The sequence below is a fragment of the Canis lupus genome, chromosome 4, assembly GCF_048164855.1.
Source record: "Canis lupus baileyi chromosome 4, mCanLup2.hap1, whole genome shotgun sequence".
Classification (NCBI taxonomy): Eukaryota; Metazoa; Chordata; class Mammalia; order Carnivora; family Canidae; genus Canis; species Canis lupus.
This window is the reverse complement of record NC_132841.1, coordinates 61581733-61609576: the sequence shown is the minus strand read 5'-3', so window position 1 is coordinate 61609576 and position 27844 is coordinate 61581733. Positions and strand designations below refer to the sequence as shown.

Below are 27844 nucleotides of genomic sequence, written 5' to 3'. Positions count from 1 at the left end.
CCTCTTTCTTTTACAGAGTCCCCCTCAATATTTCTTGCAGAGCTGGTTTGGTGGTCTCATATTCTTTCAGTTTCTGCCTATCTTGGAAGCTCTTTATCTCTCCTTCTAATCTGAATGAGAACCTTGCTGGGTAAAGTATTCTTGGCTACATGTTCTTCTCATTTAGGACCCTGAATATATCCTGCCAGCCCTTTTTGGCTCGCCAGGTCTCTGTGGAGAGGTCTGCTGTGAATCTAATATTTCTCCCCATGTAAGTTAGGGATCTCTTGTCTCTTGCTGCTTTACGGATTTTCTCTTTATCTTTGGAATTTGCAAGTTTTACTATTAAATGTAGAGGTATTGAATGGTTTTTATTGATTTTAGAGGGGTACCTCTCTATCTGCTGGATCCGAATGCCTGTTTCCTCCCCAAATTAGAGAAGTTCTCAGCTATGATTTGTTCAAGTATGCTTTCTGGTCCTCTGTCCCTCTCAGCGCCCTCTGGAACCCCAAGTAAATATAGATTTTTCCTTCTGAGGCTGTCATTTATCTCCCTTAACCTTTCCTCATGGTCTTTCAATTGTTTTTCTCTTTTTTCCTCAGCTTCCTTCCTTGCCATCAACTTGTCTTCTATGTCACTCACTCTTTCTTCTATCTCATTAACCCTTGTCATTAGGACCTCCAGTTTGGATTGTATCTCATTTAATTGATTTTTAATTTTGGCCTGATTAGAAGTAAATTCTGCAGTCATGAAGTCTCTTGAATCCTTTATGTTTTTTTTTCCAGAGCCACCAGTAGGTTTATAATTGTGCTTCTGAATTGGCTTTCTGACATTGAATTTATTTTTAAAGATTTTATTTATTTATTCATGAGAAGACACAGAGAGGAGAGAGAGAGAGGCAGAGACACAGGCAGAGGGAGAAGCAGGCTTCATGCAGGGAGCCTGATGTAGGACTCGATCCCGGGTCTCCAGGATCACACCCTGGGCTGCAGGCGGCGCTAAACCGCTGAGCCACCGGCTGCCCATTGAATTTAATCCAAATTCTGTAACTCTGTGGCAGAGAGTACTGTTTCTAATTCTTTCTTTTGTGATGGGTTCTTCTTTCTAGTCATTTTGCTGAGTGAAGAGTGGATAAAAACGAGTTGTACTGGAAAAAGGAAGAAAAAAAAAAGAGGGGTATCTTCTGGTTCTATATACTGTAAACCCCTCGACTTCCCCTGGAGCTTTCCAGCACTGCTTGGTCAATAACTTGTTCTTCCCCTATCCTTCCAGCTGGTCTTCTGGGGGAGTGGTCTACTGTGCTCTCAGGTGCGTGCACCTGGGGGAGCTGCCCCGCCCCCTGCCAGGTGCAGGGCTCAGTGGGAGTTGTTTATCCTGTGAGGCCCCTGTTCCCTGGCAGCCCCGCTCCTTCTAGGCACAGGGTGACAGCAGGAGGAATAACCCCACTGGTGGCGGTCAGCTCTCCAGCCCTGGAGTCAGCCCCCCAGGTAAGCACCACAGCTCCCAGTCCACAGGGGCCTGGATGCTCCCGGGGCGGTGGCGCCAACCTGCACAGCTCGGGGTCGCCCAGCGGCAAGAGTGTCCTCGCTGTCCTGGGCCCTCCTGGCCTCTGCCTGTCCTGGGCTGTGTCTCCTGGCGCCCTGGGCTCTGGGGCCTGCATGGCTGGAGTCGGGCTCCCAGGGCCGCGCAGCCCCCTCCGCGCGGAGCCCCCGCCCGAGCTGCTCCCGGGCCCCGACGGGCGCGCTCCAGCCCTTTACCGCGCTCGCCCGGGCTGTGGGGCGCGCTCTTCCCCGGGGGCACCTCCTCTGTTAGTGACCCTGGGAGCCTGGGGGCCCCACTGCCCCTCCTGGGATCCTGTCCGCGTTCCCCGCGAGCACCTTTCCGTCTGGGAAGGTTGGTAAAGTTCCTGCTTCTCCAGGGCTGGGCTTTCTTGTCCTGGGGGCTCTTGCCACCCAGCCTTAGCCCGGCTCCTGGGGGGGGGGGCGGGGAAGACCCTTCCCCACTGGATTTTTATTTATTTATTTTTTTCCCCGTCTTCCTACCTTGATAGAAGCACGAACTCTTCTCTCTGTAGCATTCCAGCTGTTCTCTCTTTAAATCTTAGGCCGAATTCATAGGTTTTCAGGATGATTTAAAAGTTATCTAGGTGAGTTGGTGGGGACAGGTGATTTGGGGACCCCATTCCTCCGGCAGCTTGCCCTGCCCCCCCCCCCCCATGAAAACATTCTTAATTATCTCTGGTGAAAGACAAAGCTGCAGCAACATTAAATCATGGTTTCTTGAAAGCACCATATAATGTGTTCGCTCCTAGTGATTCAGCTGGCACTGAGGTGACTGTGTAGGCTGGGGGCTGGGGGGAAGTGGTGGATTTGTGTCATCCCTATTAACTTGGCCACTCCACTGTGGGGCAGAAGTAGAGTAATACCGCAGTCTATCTGGCCCTGCCCTTAGTCTGCACTGCCTCCCAACCCCTAGCTGTTCATGGGCATCCCCAGGGCTGGCCATGTGTGCTCTCCTACATGGCCCTATCAGCTGCCATGTGACCTCTGCCCTCAGCTGGCTCCCTGTGGTGATGTGTGTGCTGAGGCATGATGTGTTCATTTCCACTGAGGACACCTGTGGCACTGAGTTGCTATAGCCATGCTTCAATGCCATGAAACATGTCCCTTGCTGCTGCAGCTGTTGGCACAGATGTCTGCCTCTGTCTCTTGTCCACTTACTATGTTGCTTCCCTTACATTCTTCTTCTGTATGGATTGGGCTGAGGTGGTCCTGGCACAAATTCTATCCATTTTGGGCTCCCAGCCATTTTAATCCCAACCCTAGCCAGAAGTCACCATAACTCTTGTGCTCTCCTTTGGGCCATCCAAATGCTGCCCAATGGAGCTCCCAACCTCGTAATGTTATTGTTTCCTACTGTCTCCTCTCCTTTAGGATTCAGCCACTGGGGCAAGACCAGAAATGTCCTGATTTCAGATAAAATGTGGGGTTTACCACCCCTCTACTCTCTAACATGAGACTATTAACTTGAACCACACTAGTGTGACAGCCTTTATTCCCCTAGACTAAAGCCTTTCTCAGGATGTTGGGGTCGTCTGTCAGGAAGGCCCAGGTGTGTGAATCCAGGGGGAACACAGCTAGAATCTGAGCAGGGATTCTCGTGCCATCAGCATGCCTCTAATACTATTCCCTTCAAGTATTTATGTCTGCACTTAAGTCTTGTCTAAAGCCAGCCTCTTCCAGAAAGTGCACATTCCTCCTCTGACCTTGCGTCATCCCAGAGAGGCAGCTCCATTTGAGTCACAATAGTCACAGTTGCTTAACGGATGCTTCATGCTGAGCACTTGGAGGTATTATTTCAGCTTTTTATAATTACTCAGGAAGGGAAGTGCGGTTGTCCAAATTTTAAAGTTGAAGAGGTTAAGGGGTGAGGTTAAGTGACTTGCCCATGGTCACACTGGGTGAGTGGTGGAACCAGATTCATGGGAATGGAGCTTGGCCTTGTCTTGATGAAATGGTTGAGTACTACACAGTCCTTGGAACCAGAGCCTTCTTATGAACTGGTCTTTTAAGACACATTCAAATATTTTCATCTTCTCTTCTGAGAATTTGAGACATAGATATGAACTCCCAATGCACAGCTTCTTGAGTCCTGGCATAAAGTCTGCTCCTGGACTTTTTATCTTTGGACATTAATTCCATACATTCATCATTTTTTAACTAAGGGAAGCTTCTGGCTTTAGTATACTAGGGCTGCATTCCAGGGGTTGATCAATTCAAATTCCTTCCCTTTGCATGGTTCATTCCTATAGAACCCACCCCCCACCCCCCACCCCTACACACACCCGGGCTTGCCCAGGCTCAGGAAGACCTCTCTTTTGTGCTTTTATGTGCCCTATTAGCGCCCTGCCTAAGTTCTTTCTCTGAAGAGGACGCTTCTTGATATATCTTTCTTCCTTTTCCCCACTCTCAGTTCCATTTAGGGATTTCTGTGGTGCTCACACCTGCCTTCTCAGTGGAGCATGTGACCATCTTCTGACCATATGGCTGATTAGCTCAGGTTAGGCCCCAAGTGCCACCCCCTGAACCAGACTGAGTCCTGGGACACTTTCCAGAAGTGCTGAAGCAAAGACACTATTTTTGGCTGGATCTGAATAAGGAAGCATGTAGCCTTGGTCATCTTCAGACTGTGAAGAAATGCAGCCAATACCCCAGAAGACAAAAGTGAGAGGGATGGATCAGGAGCTTGGGGACTGAGGCTCCGAGAGGGAGCTTGCTGAGGCAAAACCCTTTGGGGAGTTTTCAGTCATGTGAGCCAATAGACTTCCTTCCCTGTTTGGGCCTGATGGAGCCATACTTTCTGTTGCTTGTGTTACAAGCCTTTGAGACATACATTGTGCAACAATGAATCACGTTTTTAGTATCTCTCCTGCTAGACAGTCACTCTTCTGATCCCTGAGACAATGTTGTTTGAATGAATAAATGAATGAGCAAAAGAAATGAGGGAAGAGAACCCAGGTGTTGTTGTATCTATGCTAAGACCATTGCCACTTCTCCAGCTACTCATTTCTTCTCCCAATTCATGGACATTTACCAGTGAATGAGCCGCGTCCCTTGAGGAAACCCGAATAATGATATCCAGCGCCAGAAACAGCACTTCTTGGTGGCAAGAAGCCCCACTGCACCAGAACTTACGAAATAACTCAAAGTGAGAAATAACTCAAAGAGAATCCTGAAGATCAACCTGCATCTCTTACCAAGCAATAAACAGAAGAAACTCTGATGCATTCATTTTTCAAATCAGGGTGTGGGCAACAAAACCCTCCATACGAGCTCTCGAGCTCTCTGCAGGAATGTTGCCACTTTACTCTAAGCTCAGAAAGTTGGTATTTGGAGGCCTCCACAGCCCCCTGCTCCACAAGTGAAAGCTTGGGATGAGGTGATGAGGAGGAGGGTTTGAGTAAGTGTGGGTCTTTCAGTCTTTGGTGTATGGATCTCATGAATATCTGATGTTTTTATGTGCGTTGATGTGCACACCTCCCCTGCCCCTCATTCCAGGACACATTTTCTGTTGAGTCTCAAAATAAAAAAGTGAAGTTGTCACTGAAGCCCCAGGAGAAAAAGAACATGTGTGGGGATAGATTTCTTGCAGTTTCCCCCGGTTTTGCTTGCCCTGGCTAGTGCCCCCTCGTCCCCACCCCCTCCCCACTAGAACAGCTTTGCATTTCAGCAATTGTTGGTCAGAAGGAAATGCTCCAGCCTTGGCCTCATGCTTTTACAGCATCAAAGGTCAGGGGCCATGAGCCCTGTTGTATACATAACTTTGAGTTAGCAAATCGGAACTAAAGGCTTTCAGGCAGCAGCTAGGAGGAAATAACGGATGACAGAAAGTATTGCTTCAAGAATCAGATTCTAGGCCTGGCTCTGCCACTGTTTTTGAGACTCTTGGCAAGTCCTTATGCTTCTCCAGCCCTTGATTTCTACAATAGCAAAACAGGGAGGTTCTGGGTAACAAGATAAGACCAAATAGCTGTTAGCACCTGGAGACATCCCACTGGCAAACAGCAGAAGGAGGACAAAAGTCATTTTTCCTATTCCTCTAGAGTTTGTCTCACCGACACCAATAGCTGCCTGGGAGCTCGTCTCCGGAATTACTTCTCTTGTCCCCAAAGGTGGCCAACAGCTTCCACCTCCTCACTAGGAGAGTCTCATTTCCAAAAGGCTCCTGCTCCCTGCTATGCTTTCCTATTTAGAAATAGAAAAAAAGTAATATTTAACTGGCAGGTGCTATGGTTTGAACATATGTATCCCCTCCAAATTCATATGTTGAAATCCCACTCCCTGAAAATGATGTTATCAGGAGATGGGAACTTCAGGTCATGAAAGATTATAAATGGGCTTAGTGCTTTATGAAAAAGGCTCCAGGGTTACCTGGGTGGCTCAGTTGATTAAGCATCTGCCTTTGGCTACAGTCATGATCCCAGAGTCCTGGGATCAGGCCCCGCACCAGGCTCCCTGCTTGGGGGGGAGCCTGCTTCTCTCTCTACTGCTCCCCTGCTTGTGCTCTCTTGCTATCTCTCTGTCAAATAAATAAATAAAATCTTAAAAAAATAAATACATAAAAGAGGCTCCAGAGAGTTCCCTAGCCCCTTCCACCAAGTGAAGATAGAATGTGAAGTCTGTGCCTCAGAAGAGAGCCCTCATCTGGCCAGGCTGATGACCTGATCTCAGACTGCCAGCCACCAGCACTGTGAGAAATACATTTCTGTTGTTTATAAATGACGCAGCCTGTGTGTTTTGTTACGGTAGCCCAAATAGACTGCGACGGATCCCCAAATTGTGGGGATCATGACTGAAAAACTACCTGAAGGAGTGGCACAAAGGGCCATGCACCTGTACAAAAGCACAATTGATCAGTTCTTCTACCAACAGTCATTTATTCATTTTTCAATTTGCTCATTCAACAAATATTGATGTTGAATTCATTTACTCACTCAGAAAATCTTACACTGCCAGGAATTTGGGGGTACAATAGTAACCGAGGTATAGACATTGTTTTCTTGTTGTTTAGTGGTAGATACAGATATTTTATAAGTAGCCCTAAAAACACTTAAATAAATTGCTTTTGATAGAGAAACCATGGAGTGCTATGGGAGTATGCATGAGGGGCACCTATGTCCCTAAACTTCCCAAAGGAAACATTGCATAAGGATGACCTCCAGCAGTTAGCTGAGGAAGAAGGGATGGGTGAGGGTCTACAGAGAGTGTTCCAGGCAGGAACAGCCTGTGTGAAGGTCTGAAAGTATGAGAGGACACAGTGGGTTGCAACAGAGATTGCATGAGGATGAGGGTGTGTGGTTGGGTGTAAGCTTGAATAAGGTACTGCTGTAGATTCTTGAGCAAGATAATGGTCAGAAATGCTTTAGGAAAACAATTTGTCTTTTCCTATATTCAGTGTGCACTAGAGGTGATGGAGACCAGAGGTGGGAAGAGGTAGAGTGGGTTTTGGCAACAATGAAGACAAGGACTAGAGTGCTGTCCATGAAAACTGAGAATGCAGAACTGATAGTCACTGACTGTCTTTCACATTAGCCTATGCTATCTATCTTCTAGATCCTAGAAGAGAACTCTGCTAAGTAAGAAATCAACCCAAGAACTGTCATTCATTGGGAGGAATTGCCATATACTCGCCTGGACTTACTTATCATCGTAGTTTCAGACTGTGTCCAAAGATCCCTAGGGTTTCCCAGTGGTACTCTAGAGACCCCACTCAACCAAAATGGTTCTGTTGATCTATTTTGGACACATGGACACTTGAAAACCACTAGTCCACTTTTTCTACAATGTGTGTATTCCGTCTAATTCTTGGTAATTATTAAATTTGGATTTGAGTGTGTGTGTGTGTGTGTCCAGACCATGATTTTCTCTCTCAGAAGTTTCCTGGCAGTAACCTCATCCAAGGCCCTACTAAAGATGTGATTGCTCTTTTTCCTGTTGTTCTGTGTTCTGTTGCTCTGCCCTCCCTGCCTAATTCCAGACCCAATTCAACAAAGAAAAACCTTCCTCAGCAACCCTCCCATTTTAATTCTCTCGCAACTCTTCTTTAGAGGGTGAAAAAAATTAACCTATTATTACTGTCAACACCAATCATAATAAAGCATGAAAACTGACTGATGAGTTTTAGGTTAGTCAAATTCTTAAAGAGAAATGGAAAACAAAAAATAGTATTTTTTTTTTTTTTTTACTGGAATGATCATTTCCCAAAGGAAATAACAGAAGTTCTGCATTTTTGTGGGATGGGAAGACAGGGACAGATAGGAGGGAGATAGAGGATGTAGGCATGGTCCCTGGCTCACAGTAGTTGTTCAATAAATCTTGGGTTTGTAGATTCTTTCATTCCTTCTACAAACACAAATGCTAATTTCCAGGAGGGTATTTTATTTGCCTCCTAAGTTATCTCTTGGCAAAGCCAACAAAGTCATCACATGAAGGACATGAAGTGTCTGTCAGCTGGCTTGCATGTTTCCCAAGTTACCCAAGTTCAGCACATGAGCAAGAACTAAAGCCTCTCAGACCCAGAAAGGGCCTAAAAGACTGACCTGAAGTCAATTTCCCAGGGAGATCCCTACTTGTTTGCACAGGCCCAGCCTCTCTGCCTTTGGACAACTCTGGTAGAAAGCCCTTCTTGATATTGAGTTGAAATTAATTATCACCTATAGCTTCCAGAAACGGGAAGCAGCATAAAATTATTCTAATTCCTTTCCCTCTCGACCAAGTTCTCGGAGTCTTTTTGCCTCCAGGGTCCCTGTATCCTAGTCTTTCAAACTTTTCTTTTTTTCTGTGAAATGGTATTTTCAGATCCAAAGATATTCTGGTCCTTCTCCTCTAAGAAGCTTCACTCTCTTGCTCTTCAAATTATACTGCCCAGAACAGAAATACTTCCATATCACCTCACCAACGCAGAAGAGAAGGGACTCTATCTTGTCCGATTCCAGAGCAGACTGCTTGCTACCACCTTTGGCAAGCTTCTTAACCTCTAGGAACCGTGGTTTAATATGTAGCCTCATGTAAAATGCCAACTACAATACCTGGCATAAAAAGAGCATCTGATAGCTGATACTGTTCCATGACTCTTCTTCAATTAGCACCATTCTTCATTCTATTACCTTTATCACCATCATCACAGGATATGTTGACTCAGGTTCTACCCAAGAGTAAATTCAGAATAAGTAGCTCTGATCCTTACTCTTTAGCTATATATCACGTGTCTGCATATGAGTGTATGCGTGTATTTGTCCAAATGTCAGAATTTCAATTTATCTTATAAAATTATATCTGTTAGATTCAGGATATTATTTTTTTCCCTAGCTCTATGGAGGTATAATTAACAAACAAAATTGCAATGTATTTAAAGTGTACAATGTGATGATATGATATGTGTATACATTCCCACCAGCGAGTCAACACATCTATCACCTCACATAATTTTTTTGTGCTTGTGAGAAAACTTAAGTTCTATTTTCTTAGAAAATTTCAATCACACAATACAATATTATTAACTATAATCACTGTCTTTACATCAGATCCTCAGAACTTATTTATATCTGAAAGTTTGTACCCTTTTACCAACCCCTTCCCATTTCTCTACCTGGTTGCTCCTGACAACCATAGCACTCTACTCTGTTTCCATGAGCTTGACTTTTTTTTTTTTCCAAATTGGACTATAAGTGATAGAATGCAATATTTGTCTTTCTCTGCCTGGCTTATTTCATTCAGCAGACCATTGTTTAATGTGAACAAATTTTTAAAAACAAGCCCAAGCTGTAGAGGATAGCTTTATCTAAATAACTAGTAAAAATGTTTTCATGGTTATAATAAAGAAGCAAGCCTGGCTGCCACTAGAAAACCCCTTTGGGTTGATTCTAATCTATTATTAACCAGTACCTTTTGAGCAAGTCAGTCCAACCTATAAATAATCCACTTAATTTCATTTTCTTTTGTGAATAATTTTCCCTATTAAGCAAAAGAATACATGAAATTTTGTCAAATGATTTGGACAAATCCAGAAACACCAGGGCTCCTGTGTTTTCTTTCTTTACCAACCCAGACAACTATCACAGTAGGCAATGTGTTCTCTGGGAACTCCTTTAGGCTCCTAGTGATCATGGCTATTTCACTTCTGTGTTTATGACTTACCTTAATGATTTATTTGAGAATTTCACTGAGGAATAGGATATTTTTTTCTAGGGTAGCCTGGGTGGCTCAGCGGTTTAGTGCCACCTTTGGCCCAGGGCGTGATCCTGGAGACCCGGGATCAAGTTCAGCGTCTGCCTTTGGCTCGGAGTGTGGTCCCAGAGTCCCAGGATTGAGTCCCATGTTGGGCTCCCTGCATGGAGCCTGCTTCTCCCTCTGTCTGTGTCTCTGCCTCTCTGTGTGTGTGTGTGTGTGTGTGTGTGTGTCTCATGAATAAATAAATAAAATCTTTTAAAAAATCCTTTTAAAAAACAGAATATTTTTTTCTAAAAGAATCATAATTAATTAAGGTAATGCTAGTAATTGAAACAGATAAATCCCCACATCTCAGTATCCAGTAGCACTTTATTTCTCATTCATATGAAGTCCGTGAGGGGCATCCCTGGTCAGTGAGTGATTCTATCTCCAGGCAGTAATGCAAGGCTCTTGGCTTCTTCCATCTTGTGGTTCTGTGATCCTCCTGATGCATATACCTAGCACAAAGGATAATGCAGGATTAAATGAAAATGATTGTAATAGAGATAATGAAGAGAATTTCAGACTTACAGGGGAAGAAAAGAAAAACAACAGCAAGAATCAAAGAAGTGTAGAGTATGTGTCACACTCAAACTCAGTTGAGGAATGCAGCCACCTTACATCAAGGCACAATGTCTCCTGAGCTCACTGTCCTCCTCCAGAGCTTCACATTTTCAAAACTGAACCATTGGTCAAAAGGCAAGGGAATTCAATGATGTTGTCCATACAGGTTGACCTTTGGGACACAACAGGGGGAAAAGAGTAGAATGTACCTTCAGAGGCAAACAAAAGATGGCACAGGGATCACGTTTCGGAGGTGAGAGTAGCACAATCAGACTTGTGTTTTACAAAGATTAGTTTGGTGGCAGTGGAAACAGAGGCTGAAGAGGGGAGATACTGGAGGCAGGAAGACCTTTAGGGAGGCAAGGGCCAGGCAGGTCAGGGCAACGGTAGGACGAAAGGCAAGGGCTAAACACTGGAACCCATGAATTCCCAGATGCGAGAGGCAAAAAAAGAACTAAAGGAGACCATAAAACCATGGTTTTAAAAGGAAGATGATGAGTTCATCTGAGGACAAATTACCTTGGGACATCCATATAGAGATGTCCTGAGTCAGCCTAGCCCCAGGGGAACTGATTTTGTCATCTGGTTCTATTGCTTTCTGGAAAGTCCTCAGAAATGCACAGAAAATCAAGCCTGGACCAAAGCAAAATCATAGCTGGCTATCTAAATCATGTCTCTCTTAACAAAAAATATATGGGGAGCAAAAGATATTTTATATGCAATCTAATCTTCAGGAATTATTTATTTCATGCTATATTGATTGCATTGGTTTCTAGAAGATGCATGCTAGAGATGAGTACAAGGCAACATGGGCTACCTATAATTTAAATTGAACTTAAAAGTACATGTTGGATTATCTCCCAGAAGGATGAAACTGAATCAGAGTTTGCAAATGTTAGCATTAGTCTCAAATGCATGTTTTAAAACACAGATCGACTCTGGATTCATTGCTTAAAAACATAAAAATCAACATAACAGCTCACCAGGCTCAGACACTTGCTTGCCAGATACTCGTCCAAAATTAAGGTCACTTTGATATCATAATGAATTCACTATTTAGACTAATTCTTGACTAAATATTAGAAATAGTTTTTGAGAAATACAAAATTAATTCTAAATTAAACCTAATTAAACAAATCTGGTATTTAACATAGGTGGCATTATTAATCTATGTGTAGTGCCAAAATTCCATTCATCTTTTTAATATCTTTACCCTCAACTATTTATAGTAATTATCTTTCTACAGGGATTTGATTAAGTTTAGGGTGAGCTATTTTAAGTAAATACACTTAATATTTATATTTTTATATTTATAGGTTAAAGTACAAGTAGCTACTCTTACATTAAGGCAGCTACAGCATCGATTACAAAAGATCAGAAAAACACTCTGAAAATAAAATGACTTAAAATCGCGCATAAGATTCAGGATAAAGTAGGCATGTGATGTTTAATCATGTGTATGATATATCTCACAAGACTAGCTGGTGTCATAAACATTGACAACATTTGTAGTAAGTGAGTCACATTTCAAGAATTGTTGACTTTTCAGGGCCCTTAGTAAATTGGACAATGTCCATTTCTTCTGTTTCCCTGCAAACAGAATATTTCCCCGAAATATTTTTGGATCTTAGTTACTGCTCCCCAAATGATCAGTTATTCTAAACAACATAGGCTGGGCTATGCCCTGGAAGCAAACAACCCTAAATTCTTAGTGGCTTAAAGCAAGGTTCACTTCTCACTCAGAATTATGTCCATTGCCTTTCAGTGGGGCCACTGTTCCACATGTGTATTCAGGTAACAGGTCTGGTTCCACTAACTGGAACACTGTTGAAGACAGAGAGATGGGGGATAATCACTGGTAAACCCTTAAAGACTCTCACCTGGAAGACATACACATCCCTTCCATTTCCATGTTATTGGTCAAAGTACACCACATGGCTAAGTCTAACGTTAGGTAGGTAGGGCAGGGTAATCTTAATCCTGCCCAGCAGAGAAGAATTGGCAATGTTAGTGAAAAGTTCCAGTGTCTACCACACCCACCTTTCTTTGAATTTTGTTTTTAGTTTCAGAAGTGAGTTGCCAGATCAAGTGAAGTCAGAGAAGAGTTGAACTCCTGGATTTTGAGGACAAGAAACAGTACTGGAATCAACATGAACTGGGTCAGCTGGACATAGATTGGCTTGTCCTGAAATTGGCCTGACAAGGACATTTGCAGAGCCGGTAGGAACATAAACCCTGGTGAGCTAAGGGTGCATGGCCATGGATAACTCAGAATAAAGGAACATTCCTTTTTGGAAGAGTGATCTCCCTTCTGATCTCTCTGCCCCAAAAGCTGCTCATTCTTTAATAGCTCTAGCATTTTTAGTTTAGGAATGCCTCATCTTTTGTTGCTTAGGGAAATACTTCCTGCCAAATGGTTTTAATTTTCTTTTTAGCTCCTTTTTTCTTGGTATCATCTGTATTTAGTTGAGAAGAATACTTGGGGAAGACATTAATCTGAACCATTCTAGTTGCTTATTTTCCAATTCATTACTTTTTATTTTGGATCAACGGACTTTTACCCCTCTGTTTTCGCATTTTTTTTCTCCCTTAAGTGGCTCACAATGTTGATTCTTTGGATTTTTGAAGAATATAATAATTTGGCAATAACCATCTTGTCCTAAATTAGACCCAAGCATACACTGGTTTTCCTACCCACTCTAATTTTTGGTTTAAATCTTTTCTGAAACCAGGTGGTGTGCAATTAAAGTTGTTTCTTTTTATTTAAAAGAAGCAATCTCCATTATGGAATAGCTTCTCCCAATTTTTGAACAATCAAGAAATTCCTTTAAATCGTTCTCTAATCAGGATGCATCAGAGCTTGGAATGACTTTAAGCCCAAGTTCGCTTTGAGGATAGACAAGATGAAAGCTCATGTTGGCAAAGAGAAAGAGCTTTAGTATGGAGTATAAGCCAAGTCGTCATGGAGAGTTCCATCAACCAGTGGGCCATGGAATTGCTGTGATTGATTACTGGCTCTCAGAGGTTTCTGGAGGAGAGAAGAGGGAAAAGAAGGAGTTAGCTGAGTCTTCTTTTCATAGAGCTCCTCATTCCTTGTTCCTAAGGACAAATTATTTAACAATTTAGCATTCTTTTTGTATAGTCGGTGTATAAATGAAGGCCCATAACAACCCATAGATCTCAATCTAGTTTCATGAAACAAATTAAAATTTCATTGCTTTAAAAAATCAATACACTTTATTTTTAAGAGCTGTTTTAGATCCACAGCAAAACTGAGCAGAAGATAGATTTTCCACGTACTGCCATGCCCACATGTGCCCAACCTCCCCAACTGTCCATTTCCTACACCAGAGCAGTACATTAGCTGATTTCTACTTCAATGCCCTTTTTTTCTTTATGTAGATCTGAGTTTCTGACCTTTATCAGTTTCCTTTCTCAGCAGAACTTCTCTTAACATTTTACGAGCCAACTTTATTGGCAAAAAATTTCCTCAATTTTTATTTGTGTGGGAGTTTTTATTTCTCCTTAATTTTGAAAGATGATTTTGTCAGGTGAATTCTAGGTTAGCATTTTTGTTTCTTTACTTCCTCAAAAACACTTAAATATTTCATTCTGCTTTCTTGTATTCATGGATTCTAATAAGCCAGATGTAATTCTTATTTTTTGTTCTTCTGTAGGTAAGGTGTTCTTTCCCTCTGGCTTCTTTCAAGATTTTTCTTTATCTTTGATTTTCTGATATTTGAATATGATATGCCTAAGCCTAGGGCTGTTTTTGTCTTTGTTTTTTCCATTTATCTTGAGTGGTGGTTTCTGAGGTACCTGGGTCTGTGGTTTGGTGTCTAATATTAATTTGGAGATAATTTCTCAATCATTATTGCTTCAAATATTTTTCCTCTTTTTTTTTTTCTTCTTTCTTCTTCTTGTGGTATTCCTGTTAGGCCTCTGTCACAGCTTTTCTAGTTGTCCCACAGTCCTGGGATATTCAGTTCTGGGTTTTCTTCCCTCCTCCCTTCCCTTCCCTTTTTCTCTTCTTTTGCTTCCTTCCTTCCTTCCTTCCTTCCTTCCTTCCTTCCTTCCTTCCTTCCTTCTTTCCTTCCTCAGCCTTTTTTCTCTTTGCTTTTCACTTTTGGAAGTTTTTATTGTCCTATCTTTAAACTTAGAGCTTCTTTCCTCAGCAAACTCCAGGCTACTGACAAGTTCCTCAAAGGTGTGCTTCATCTCTGTTTCAGTGTTTGTGATCTTTAGCATTTTTTTTTCTTAGACTCTCCATACCTCTTTTTACATCATCCTTCTGTTCTTACATGTTGTCTAAGTGATCCATTAAAGCCATTAACCTCTTAATCATCATTTAGAAAAATTCCTGGTATGAATAATTCCAACATCCTTACTGTATCTGACCCTGGTTCTACTGTTTGTTCAGTCTTTTCAAACTGTTTTCTGCCTTTTAGTATGTCTTGTAATTTTTTTTTGGCAGATGAACATGATGTACTGGCTAAAAGGAACTGTGGTAAGCGAGTCTTTCATCATGTAGCAGTAAGGTGTCGGGTGGGGGGAGAAACCCCTTCTGTGGTCTTATGACTCTGTCTCAGTCTTTTGGGAGCCTACACCCCAGACTGTGAACTTCATCGGTGCTCTTATGGTTTTTACCCCTGTTTAGGTAGGGCAGGGTGGCTAGAGTGGGCTGGAGTTGGGTATTTTCCTTCTTGCAGGTAGGTTAGTCTCTGATAAGACCCTGGCAGGTTAGGCTCTGGTTAAATAGTTTCTCATGGGGCATGTCTTGTTAGAAGAACAGAATGCTCTGGTGTATTTCAAAACAGTGCTTCTTCCCTGACTCCTGTGGGAAGCATGAGGAGATTTCCCCCCACATCACTGTGAGAACCTTGTAGAACTCCTAGAGGCAAAACTCACAGAAGTGTGGGAGACCCCACAGTAGCTGGATCCCCCTGGAGTGTTTAGCTCTCAGACTTATCCCCTGCTAGCTTCCAGCCATCATCATCACTTGACAGCCCAGGTTTTCCTCCCACAGAGGTATCTGCTCATGGGCTTCTGTAGCATGAGTTGTCATTTTCTGGAACTTCCTCTCTTTGATTTGGGGAGCAGTGGTTTGCTCTGTGACCTCACTTTTTCAACAGATCTTAGAAGAGTTGTTGATTTTTCAGTATGTTTAACTTTTTACTTGCTGTTAGGATGGAACAAAAACTTCTAAGCTTTGTACATGCCAGACCAGAACCAGAAGTCTCTCTCACTTGCTTTTAGACTTTAAAAGTATTGAATAGATCTCCATATTATAAAATGAGTCAAAATTCAACTATAGTATTGTTAAAAGACACACACACACACACACACACTCACACTCACACACACTTTATTTCTAAATCAAGTTTCCCCCAGGCTGGTGTAGGTGATTTTCCTCATCCTCTTCATGCTGTCTCTGTTATGGGTCCTTGCATGGGAAAGGCAAGAATTTGAGTACTGGGATGGATATAATACTTGGTGAGGACTTCCTTGCCCTCAACCTTCCCACTTTCCAGATTCTGGGGTCACTCAACTGGGACTAGGTTTTGGCCTCTTCTTTAGGAGCTCTTGACCAGGCTATGGAAGCAGCGGCTGTTGTGTGGACCCCACACTCAGGACAGGAAGAGGTCTCCATTCCAGCTGTTGTCTGGTCTACTAGGACTCCCTTGAGAAACAGGTAAGGAGAACAGTATGTGGAATGTAGAGTGAGGCATGGAAGACGAGCATGGTGACGGAGCATGGCTTGAGCCATATGAGGCCCAGACCCTAGTTCCCGTTCTGTCATGAACTCACTCTCAAACACCATGCCGCTCAGATCCATACGCCTCATTTGGGTTCAGATTTGATGCTCCCTACTGCTCCTCTCAGCTCTATCTATGGATATGATCCTTGCAAGCAGGAAAGAAACCCCTAAGGGTTCTGTGAAAGCAACATCTCTCAACAGTGAGGCTAGAGAGGCCTAGAAAAAGTTCCCAAAGCATATAGTTCCCAGTGCTCACAGGTGTGTTGCCCATCTGGGGTCTCTGGGAGATGCTCCCCACAAAGCCCAAAGCACATTCTAGGGCCCTTCACATGGCTCTCTCTAGAAGTCAACCTGGGGCAAAGATACCGGCTCTGCAGGGCAGGAGGTTGACCCCTAGCAGGCCAACAGCTGGCATAGTGCTCAGAGCATGAGCTCAGAAAGTGGGTAGGGTGTGTGCTTGCACTGGGTGGAAAGTCTGAGGCTGGGTGGTTGTGCTGGGAGCCAGAGCACTTTAGGAAAAGCTGCCAGAATCATTCAGACAAGCACTTGGGGGAATTTCAGTTGTCCCCAAAGTACCTTTTAATTTGAAAACAATCAGGAGGCAGGTCAGAGGGTTTTTCATCCTTTGGCATGAGTGGCAATGACTGGTCTTGTGTTGTTACAGGCTCCAATTAGGTGTGAGAAGTGGCTGTGGGGCCTGCCAGCTGGAGAGGAGCCAGGCAGCTCATCATCCCCTGTCTCATAAACACAGGGAACTCTAGCACCAAGCCCAGAAACACCAATGATACCATCCATCACGCAAAACTTTCCAAACACTGGAGGAAGCTCCCAGGTTCTACAGGAAATGTATTCACCCAAGAGCCTGACATGACAGTACTCAGAGATTTCTGAAACTAGAGATGTCGGTGACAGAACAAATATAAATGAGGGGATGGCACCGGACAACTCCCACCAGTCTTTCCAAGCCGGAGGGCACCAGGTCTCTGCCAGGAGGAGGCAGCGGGGAGAGATTCAGCGGGAGACCCCAGGAGGCTTCAAGGTATGGGCTCTGGTCAGTCTGTGCGGGCTCATAGCCAGGAATCTTCACTTCAAGCCTCACTATTCCCTGTTGTAAAACGGGGTGACGATACTGCCAAATTCATGGGGCGGTGGTGAGAATAAGTGAGACAACAGATCTGAGCATTGAATGCGGTGCACTGCATAGAGAAAAGGTTTGAAAACTTAGAATTATTGTAAGTGTAAGCAATAAGAGAAGCATTATAAGTAAGAAGCTACAAACTACTCTCCCAAGTTTCTGAGAGGCTTGATTTGAAGACCGTCAATTGCACAGCACTTTGGATTGAGCCTGAGGAAGACGTTTTAAAATGTTAGATGTTATCAGCAGCTCATATCAGAGATGAAGAAGTTGACATTCACGAGTGGTGGTTTGCTTGAGTTTGTACAACCAGTTGGTAAAAAAGTTAAGATTCGCATCCAGGACTTTTGACACTAACTCCTGTCTTATCATTATAGCACACAATAAGCCATCACAAAAATTATGTCAAACATCTTCTAAAGCAAAAGTATGCGTGGCATAGATATTAGAAGAAGAGAAAGAAAAAAAAATCTATAAATGCCCGAGTTTTCCTAACTCAGAATTTCCCTGAGTGGTGAGATGCTCCGGGTCACATGGCCTGACCAGCCCCATGAACCCACCTGACCAGGAAGAGATCCTCTTCGGATTCTTCTAAAAGTTCCACACTTGTGGCCAAGGGTCCATTTGCAATCCCTTTCTATGCAATCTTTTCTTTGTGTTCCCCTTCACGTGGTAACCAGAGAGTCACACAACATCTTTATTATTTTTTTTTTTTTCATTAGAAATCACTTCCACAGAAATAAAAGAACATTCTTCATGGGGCATAAAGTCTCTGAAGGAAACACAGAAAGCAGCAGTACCCTAGAAAGGAGGCTTCTCAACACGAGGTCTTGGCAGACTATTCTAAGGAGGCTTAACCCCTCAAGGAGGAAGTCTCTTGGCAGATGACACCGCAGTGATTTCTTTACGGCTGATAGAGGCCTGGCCTGCACTCCTCAGAGTTCCTCCTCCCCATCACACTCACACTGAGGCTCACACTGCCTCAGCGCAGGGAGAGGGATTATCTTCCTGCGTGGTATCCGTTTACTTACTGCCTTACTCGAGAGGAGGTCAGTATCCTTCTACGGTTGTACCATGCGAGGCCCAGCACTGAGGGTGCAGCACAACAAAATATATTCAAACACGAAGAGAGTGTTCTTCTGTATTCTGGATCCTACTGTTGGCTTTACCAAATAGTATTTTATTTTGTGTTACTATATGACCCAGGGGTTGTCTACTGGGCCCTGCCTCCTGCAGATAAGCTCAGTTGAGCTCAACCCTACTCTCCCAAATCCATAGCTGGCAGAACCCCAGAGTCCCCCTAAGAATCCTGTGAAATCCTGTGAGCCCAGTTCTTCCTCTGCCTGTGGGTTCAGGGCTGTACCTTGCCACGAAGCAACTGCCCCTTTTTTGAGTTCCACTGAAAAGGAAATGTGAACTGAAAAGTCTCTTATTAGTGACTCTAGTGCAGAAATGGAGTCATGAGGCAGCACGACAAGGAACTTCTAGCAGAGAGCAGTCCCCCACCCCTGTCAGGGCCCCGCATGGCCCATGACCTGGCCCTTTCACCTTGTTGTCCTCTTTCTCTGTTTTGTTCTGCGTTCCTACTCCCTTTCCTTCCCTTTCTTCCCTTGTCTTCTTAGCTTTCCCCCTTCAAAGCAAAAAGGGACTGTCAAGGCAGGCCAGTTTTACTCTCTTCTTTGAAGCTTTATGGCCACCAAACACCCAAGCCCCTGGGATCCTAAGAACTTTTCCAAACAATAGCTAGCCAGATAATGAAGATTTCTTTCATCTCCGAATCCAAGGAAATTAAGCAGGTTATAAATATTACCTGATGGAACTTCTTCTCAGCCCTGTGTACATCAAGAGAAAGCGAATGTTTCGATATTCTGAAGGCAAAGTAAAAATAAAAACTGATTTTCGGCTCATCAGCCTGGTTCTCTTCCGTGTAGAGTATGGGCCAAAGCCCTGCTTGGGGTTATGGATATCCAGGTCAGAATGTCCCTTTGGACACGTGTTCCCATGGTCAGAGAAGTTCCTTTGCACCTCTGCTGGCCCCTTCTCTTGTTTTCCTCGCCCTCTCATGAAAGAGAAACCCAGTAGTGAAAGGCTAAGTGGCACATGTCTCAGGCTCTGCAGCTCCCTCCGCTACAGCTCTGGAGTGGCAGTCAGGACTCAGCCCATCTGGGGGTGCTGCGTGGGCAGAGGACTGGGTCATCTGTGATGCAGGACCCACTGACAATTGCTCTGCAAATGGCCCCTGTTCCTGAGTTTGAGGAAATAGCGTCACTTTTTTTGTGTCTGTCAAGAGAATGCATTAAGCACTTTGATCCTTTTAAACCCTAGTTGACTTTCATCCTTCACACCCATGGCAGAAAAGTGCTAAGCTTTCCTGGGGGTTTCTTCTTCCTTTAATTGGAAGCCTGGGGCAAGTCTCTTTTCCCAGGACTCTGGGTTCCCAGTAACCCATTTGCAGGGGTTCAGAATCCTATTCAGTTTTAACGCAGAGAGAACTGCTTTTCTTTGTTGGTTGTCTTCACCCAAAGCCTTAATCTCCTCCTTCCTGGTTCTCCTTTAACCTCACCCTCCCCAGACACTTTCAAGCTTTTGAAGGGAAAGAAATCCATCAAAGGAGCTTTTCACCCTAAACACCTTCATTTCCCTGAAACCAGCAGAATAGGCCGGAGTCAGTTAAACTTTCCCAGTGCTGGGCAGCCCAGGTGGGTGGCTCAGTGGTTTAGCGACGCCTTCAGCCGAGGGCCTGATCCTGGAGACCTGGGATAGAGTCCCACGTCAGCTCCCTACATGGAGTCTGCCTGTGTCTCTGCCCCCTTCTCTCTGTATCTCTCATGAATAGATAAATAGAATCCTAAAAACAAAACAAAACAAAACAAAAAAAAAACCTTTCCCAGTGCTTTTCTCTCTCTACACCCAAACCCCAAAAGTATCCAAGCTTTGTTTGTTTCTAATGTGTCTATTTTTCTTGTTACAAATAGATGTTTCTGGATCTCATATGGATCACAAAAATAAAACTCATTTGCAAAACTGAAAAAGAACCTAATGCCAAAAAATTGTATTTAGATCGATCTGGAGGGGCAAGTGCAAATGGATTAAGTCTTGAAAATGATGGCCACTGATGAGGTATCTACTTGATGACACTGAGACAGGAAGTGAAAGGGAGCCCACTCCCTTTTTACTCCTTTTCCTGCTTCTATTTTTGCTAGGACTTACACACTTGCCTTACATATGCCTCGTGAAGGTCAAGGATTTGATGATTTCTTTGGAGTCTTTCAGCACAGTAAAGACCATCTAAGGAGTGACCGGGCAGGGTCATCAGGAACGTTTTCCAAGACTCCTGACTCAACAAGAACCCTAGCTCCAGGGCATAAATGACTTATGGAGGACACCTACACACTCATCTATGTTCCTGGATTACTGAGAAGACTTGTGCACCACACCACCATCCTCAATAAAAACTCCAGGCTCTAAGCATTCTTCTCCAAAGAAGAGATGAGACTCACTCTTCTTTCCTTTCTGAGTCTCCCTGACCCTCTGTCTATATCTACACTTACTCTGTCTTCAATAAACTGTTCTTACTTCCTCTTAGCTTGAGCTTGATGTCTATCCTCAAAGCCAAGGACTCTCTTGGCTGGTCCCTTGGAAGCCCCACTCTGGGTTCTCCAACCCAGTCAGGCTGCATCAATATTAACCTCAAAGTGCAACCATCCTGACGAAAGGAAAAGGACTTCAGTCATAAGATGAACACAGTCTGAGAAGCTAATGTATAACATGGTGACTAGAGTTGATAAAACTTTATTGGATAATTGAAATTTGCTGAGAGAATAGAATGCAAATATTCTCACTTCCCCCACCCCCAAAATGGAAGTTAAATGTGTAAAGTGGTGGATGGCTTAGAGATTGTGTAGCATCTCACAATGTACACATATATCAGGTCATTGGGGTGCAATTTTATTTGTCCATTACACCTCAGTAAAGCTGGAAAACATGCTATGGGTGTGTACTTGGCCTCAAAAACAGAATAACTTAATCAGATTCTATTTTCAGTTGTTTAGAGGATGGAGTGGGTGGAGGAAGATGAAATGAAACTTTGCTTCTAGCAACCCCCATAGTCACATAGAGATTTTAATGAAAGCAACCTGATCAGACAATGGCTCTCCTCCACCCCAGGGGTCACCACCGCCAAGCCTCTCCACAAGATGACTGGTAGCTTGTCTGCTGTGGGCCTCTTTTAGAGCTATTCCTATAATTTCTAACCAGCTGTAGATACTACTGACATTAGAGAGGCTCACTCATTAAGAGAAGAAGCCTGGATTCTTAAGAAGACTAGAAATGCAAATACTTTGACTCAACTCTGTGTTCTCAGCTGTGATTAGGCATGGCACTAGCTTCCACTTCTAAGAATCAGGACTTTGTTGTTTTTCTGAAGTCACTGTCAAATATGAGAAATGAGTTTGATAGGATACGTACTAAATCATGATGCATCTTGTAGAGTGACTTCCAAGAAATTTCCTGAACATTATCCAGATTGGCAGAAAGAGTAGAGGATATTTCCTGTCACTTAAAGTTCTTACAATTAGAGCATCCCTGAAGAAGAAATGTTTAAACCCCAAAAAGGCTGAGTTTAAATCAGTGAGCATTCAGTGTCACAGGCTGGGTCTCCTGGGTAGCAGACTCGTACACAGATTAGTGTGTAGCAGGTTTCTGAAGAAATGCTCCTGGGATTGACATCTGCAGAAGAAAACAGGATTGGGAACAGGGAGCAGTTGAACTTCGATGCTGGATTGGATATTTTGGTAGAAGACACAGTCATCCCTGTAGTAAATTCTGAAGATGGGATCACATTCAGAGGGACCTCACTGTAGGAGAGGAAGGAACATACCCTCTGACCCTGTTGATTAGTCATTGGATATGGGCTTCCCAGGAAGGAGATGAGGCCTTTGGTGTGTGTGTGTGTGGGTGGGTGGGGGTCTCTTCAAATCAGGCAATCCCAATGGGGGCAGACAGCCAAAGGCAGTTTGTCTGAAGCACTCCCTGTAGGAATAAGTCTTTTTTTTTTTTTTTTAAGATTTTATTTATTTACTCATGAGAGACACACAGAGAGAGGCAGAGACATAGGCAGAAGGAGAAGCAGGCTGCCTACAGGGAGCCTGATGCGGGACTCCATCCCAGGACTAAGGCAAATGCTCACCCAATGAACCACCCATGCGTCCCTAAGTCTTTTGTTCTTGAAGAGAGATCTGAGAAGTGTATCACAGTGTCTATCCCTTTGAGTGATGTGGAAGTGAAGGAGTTAAGATAAACAATTGTAGCTATGAAATCTGGTAGGATTTTTTATTTCTCATTTTTGTAGCAAATACAGGAAGAAGAATGCACTCAGATAAGTCCCCCCCCCTTCATATCTGGCAAGATATTTTTTCACAAAGAACAATCTATTGCTTATTTAGCACTGCTAGTGGATATTCTTGGTTTACCTGAACTGTGATCATAAAAGTATAAGTATTCTTATCCAAATCCACTTAAAAAAAGGGAGTGGGGGATAGATTCCTGTTTGTAGAGGACAACTTAGGATCCAAGCAGAGGCAAGGAGGGCCTCATCTTCCCAGGTCATGTCCTGCTTTTTTACTTGGACCTTTACTTGGGCTCTCCAGGCTCTTAGGTGGAGCAATTTCTGCATTTCTCATTCTGAAAGTAAAGTGTTGCCAGAGTATGTTTGGAGGTGCTTGAAGATATTTTGTTTGTTTGTTTTTATAAAAGGTTTGGCAGTTGCTCTTGCACTTGTGGTAGTTCCGCATTCTCTGGAGATTTATGTTTATTTTTTCTAAACAGAAGAAACACAGATATTTTATAGTATGCATTTTAGAATTCTAATATTTGAAGTCTTTGTGGTCTGATTCTATTGTCTGTTATTTCTGCTTGTTCTCACTCAGGTTGCTTTGTTTATACGACTAATTGTATTTGATGGTGCATTGGTCATTGTACTTGAAAAGTAATTTAGGAATGACTGATGTCTGAGATGATGGAACTTTTCTCTGGGGAATGTTTTTTAAAATTTATTCCTGGAACATTATAAGTAAGGGACCTGCTTAGTCCAAGTTCAACACTTGTGTTTCCTTGGACCAACCAGGTGATGCAAACCCGGACTGCGAATCTATACGAGGGCTGGCTTACTTTTGGTTTTCCATTTGCCTAAGGGTATATAGGGCCTTTGGATCCCACTGTAATATATTTATGGAAGAAATGGGACTCCCTACCATAGGTGGGCTCCAGGCTTTGACCTCTTCCTTCTGCTTCCTTTTTGCCAAAATAGCACCTTGTTTTGGCATGTTTCTTCAGGTTGGTAATTACTGTTTGGGTCCAACTAGGTTCATGTGCTCATTTTACCTTCCTGGGATTTTGCCTTTTAGAGTTTAACAGATTAAGCTCTCACTATCTTGTTAGCTCCCAGATATTTTAATTAAAATAAAGTAAAAAAATAATCTCACTCAGGTTTTTTTTTTTTTTTTAATTATTCTTATTGGAAGGGAAGAAACCTCTGGTTCTTCTTATCTATGGCCAAACCCTGTGGTATTCTTTATGAGAATTGAAGAGAGACCAGGAGGCATTTCATTCAGTATCTCAAACTTACAAGCGTATTTTGTTAGGTAAAGTTAGTCAAATAGAGTCATGTATTACCTCTACATGCTTCTAAGAACTTACATGAAATTTAAAACTCTTAATAAGCATGGATCTGATTTTCTGTCTAGAATGTAACCACATAAATATAAGATTTTGTATCAAATTATTATAATTTCTCTAAAACTAACAGGCTATGAGACCCAAACCTTTTAAAATAAAGCTGTAGACATGCCCACATCAGCAATGACATTTTCATCTGTATGTTCATTTTAATTTATGGAGTGTGGATTCCCTTTTGATGGCTTAATTGGGGATGAGAACATTTTAAAAAGAAGTGCTTTTTTTCCAATACAGAAGGAGAGTTATTTTCAGTGATAAGGAGAAAATTCAGGTCCTCCTTATAATTTTGGAGCTAGCACCTAATAATTACATGAGAAAAGTCTCTCACAGAGAACAATGTAATCTAAACCATCCAGTTTAGGGTAATTTTCCTTATTTAAAAAGTGCCAAACACAATTAATGTTGAATAATTTTCGAGAGAATAATGAACTTTCATTTCTCCCATTCAAGATGACTCCAACCTGGACAGACAAGTTTCTGCTTTCGGGAACCAGTCACCCACAAATGAACCCTTATGACATAAATGAAACCTGAGACTCTTTAAGTACCAGATTTATTTCCATGAGGTCAATTTAAACCAAAAAAATTTTGTTCTCTCAAAGAAATTATCCTGTCGTCCTTGCAATGCTGTGGTTTATAATAGAGTTATTATTAGCTTTGACCACAATTATGCCACTGTTACAGCTTCCCCACCTGCCCAGACCAAGAATGATCTCCCCATCTCTGGAATGCTGGCTGCACTTACGCTTCATACCACTCAACTGGCACTTAGCATTGCATAATGTTCCTTAGCCTTTTATGTGCATGTATATCTGCTTAGGGAGATCGAACTCTTGAAGGACAAGGACCCTGGCATGCCATGCTCTGTTACATGTCTCTGAAGTGCCCATCCAGTTCCAGTACCTCCTCACAGTATATGTCTATTTATTGTGGGTGGTGAGATGATTCCTGTTCAATTTGAGTGAGAAACATATCTTATTTATTGTTTCCTCAACTCCTAACACATTGCCTGGTCCACTCAAGAAAAGTTTACTGAAGGAATGAACAAATGAATGAAAAAATGAATCAGTAGATGAAAACCTGGTTAGAAACATAACACACAGAGAGTGGAGAGCGTCACGATCAGATTATTCTTCAGGCTTCCTTTCTAAAAATGCAAAAGTTACCATACTTTCTTCTTTTTCTTTCAGTCGACCATGAAAGGATAGACAGACTATGACTTAATCACTTTAACCGAGTACCATTAAACCGCACACCCCTTTCACTTGACTCAGGAATACAGGATATAAATAAAGATTAAATGCCCTCCCCAGTGCCATATGCATTGTTTTGTGAACAAACTGAGAAGTCCAGCATCTGTGACAATGAGTTCCTGATCATCTAGTCTACTTTAGAGGGAAGAAGTGACCCATTCCCTGGGATTCAGAGAATATAGAACATTGGGACTCTCGATTTGACCATAATAAGATGGTCAGATATAAGATGATATAAAGAAACATCTATCTTCCCAATAGATGTATTATTCTGAGTTCCTGCTAGCTCAAAGATTCAACGCATTATGGTAGGAAATTTAGATTTTAGAATTTGATGAACTGAGTGTCAAATTCTAGCTTCATTTTTCACAAGTTGCACTGACTTTGAGCAAGTCATGTAGACTTGTCTGACACCCCTGCTGAGCTCAAACAGCATGATTTGGAATAGTCAAAGCTCATGTTTTCTTATGGCCTCTCTTATCAAAACTTTTGCCAATTAAGGCATGTTTCTCCTTTTCAATGCTTTCATAGTACCAGGCTACCAACTTGCCTTGGGACTGAGTTCCCTTTATTCCAAAATTCAATTCCTAAGGTAAAAATGGAGTGGGCATATTTGCCACCATCAACCTTATAAACCCGCATGGTAAAAATTATGTCAACCAGCACCAGTGTTTTAACTATAGGCACTTATTTGATTGTTTTCAGTATTTTTAGAAATAGGATGGATTTAATCTTATTATTATATTCTCAAAATCCCCATTAAACACATTTCCCTGGCACAAACCTACTAATCTCAACTTGCTAACTCCCTAAAAAGCCCTTTGCCCTCGGGATTCTCATGACGTTATCACTACTGAGGACATGTGGATAGTAAACATTCACATTAAATGTCAGTTTGTAGAAGTGAGGCTGTGGATTCAGGCCATATGAGCCGAGAAACACCTGGGCACCATGTGGAGTGCCAGTAAGGTGAAGTAACTGCTCTCATGCATATCTCTTTAGAGCACTCCTCACAAGAACATGCTGCTTGGTTGAGCTGTCTGGCTGCACGCTCCTTGAAAATAGATACTCTGGTGGCTCAGTTTGTTAAGCATCTGCCTTTGGCTCAGATCATGATCCTGAAGCCTGGGGATCAAACCCCAAGTCGGGCTCTGTGCTTAATGGGGAGCCTCCTTCACCCTTTCTCTCTGCCCTTTACCACTCTCTGCTCATGCTAGTATTCTCTGTCACTCTCTCTCAAATAAATAAATAAATAAAATCTTAAAAGAAAAATGATACTTTTCTCTCTGTTTTACTTTCATTGTCTCCTATTGTTATCAAAGGAGCACTGACTTCTGAACAAACTGGGCCAGAAATCCTATATCCTAATGAGTGTGATTTTTTGTTTGTTTGTTTGTTTTTGTTTGTTTGTTTTTTAATATGATCCCCTTTGAAGGCAATGCAGTTGTTCCAGCAATGCTGACATTGCTAAAAGCTCTTTGTAGCAACTTTATTGTGAAGTCTCATTGGTAGGAAATATTTGTCTTTTGAGGACAGATTTTTAGGTTTATTTTATTTTATTTTTTTATTTGATGGCCACCAAGTCTAGGGAAGAAGTCATGCAGCTGATAGGAGTTTGAGTAAAAAAAAAAAAAAAATACTGTGTTTGTAACGTGATTGGGTTGATTTTGCTGTGTAGCTAAGCTATCATTAGAAGCTCAGTTGCAGAGGACAAAATCCAATTAGTTCAAGCAAGAAGTCATTCAGTATGGGAGTATGAAATGGAAGTTGGAGAACAAATTTTAGGTTGTGCTTTCAAGGTGATTCCTAAAACCCTACCCCGGAATAAGGCTTCTCAGAGAGCATGTATCTACTTTTGTTAAGACTGGAGAAATGCTGGCTCCCACACCACATCGCCACTGCTGCCAATGATGCCACGGAGGCGCCGCCCTGACCAGGAAGCTGCCCCAGGGGCTGCAGGTGCTGGGATTTGCCACACCTGCCATCATCAACACTGGCAGAATGGCTGCCCCACGCCTTGCCTTTTGACACCAAAATACCATCTTTGCCTATGCAGAGGTATAAAAGCCAAATGTCTTCATCACTCAGCTTGCCAGAAAGGGCAGAAATGAGCCCCCCCCCCCACCAAACTCCTGCTGCCATCTCTCGTGTATGCACACCTAAGGCTGAGCCTACATCATATTTGAAATGAGAGAACAGAACCGTCATTTCTAGATTTAACAGAACCTATAATACACCATGGTTCTAGAACAGAGTTCCTCAAAGTGTGAACCTGTGACAATCTGCATCTCTTGGGAATTTGTGAAAATGCAGATTCCCTGTCCCCATGCCAGTGATCTGAGGTTAAGGCTCAGGAATGTGCATTGCAAGTACACCTACCATGGTTAAGATGGCTTTTACATTTGGCAATGTGTAGTTCCAAGCGTTGTTCATCACCCATTTATGCACAGTGAGATCAATTTAGTGGGCTGTGATTAGTACTTTTAAAACAAGAAATACAGTATAATAAAAGAGAAGATAGCTGAATGTATCACACTGTAGTAAAGTATTATTTCTTTTTTTTAAAGACTTATTTATTTATTTATGAGAGAGAGAGAGAGAGAGGCAGAGACACAGGAGGAGGAAGAAGCAGGCTCCTGACGTGGGACTCGAT

General features: G+C 42.7%; 1 protein-coding gene across 2 annotated transcripts in view; it reads left to right on the top strand.

Annotated features, from left to right (window-relative positions):
* Nucleotides 1–27687, top strand: part of SNX18 (sorting nexin 18) — a 149634-nt gene extending 121947 nt beyond the window's left edge. The window contains exons 3-5 of one of the 2 annotated variants that reach the window (XR_012030115.1): nucleotides 12374–12530; nucleotides 15888–16002; nucleotides 16733–27687. The gene's annotated coding sequence lies outside the window, so the exon portion shown is untranslated. Of the gene's footprint in view, nucleotides 1–12373; nucleotides 12608–15887; nucleotides 16003–16732 lie in introns of those variants that run through there. The other variant, XM_072824622.1, reaches the window with a different exon arrangement.
* The last annotated feature ends 157 nt before the right edge of the window (nucleotides 27688–27844 follow it).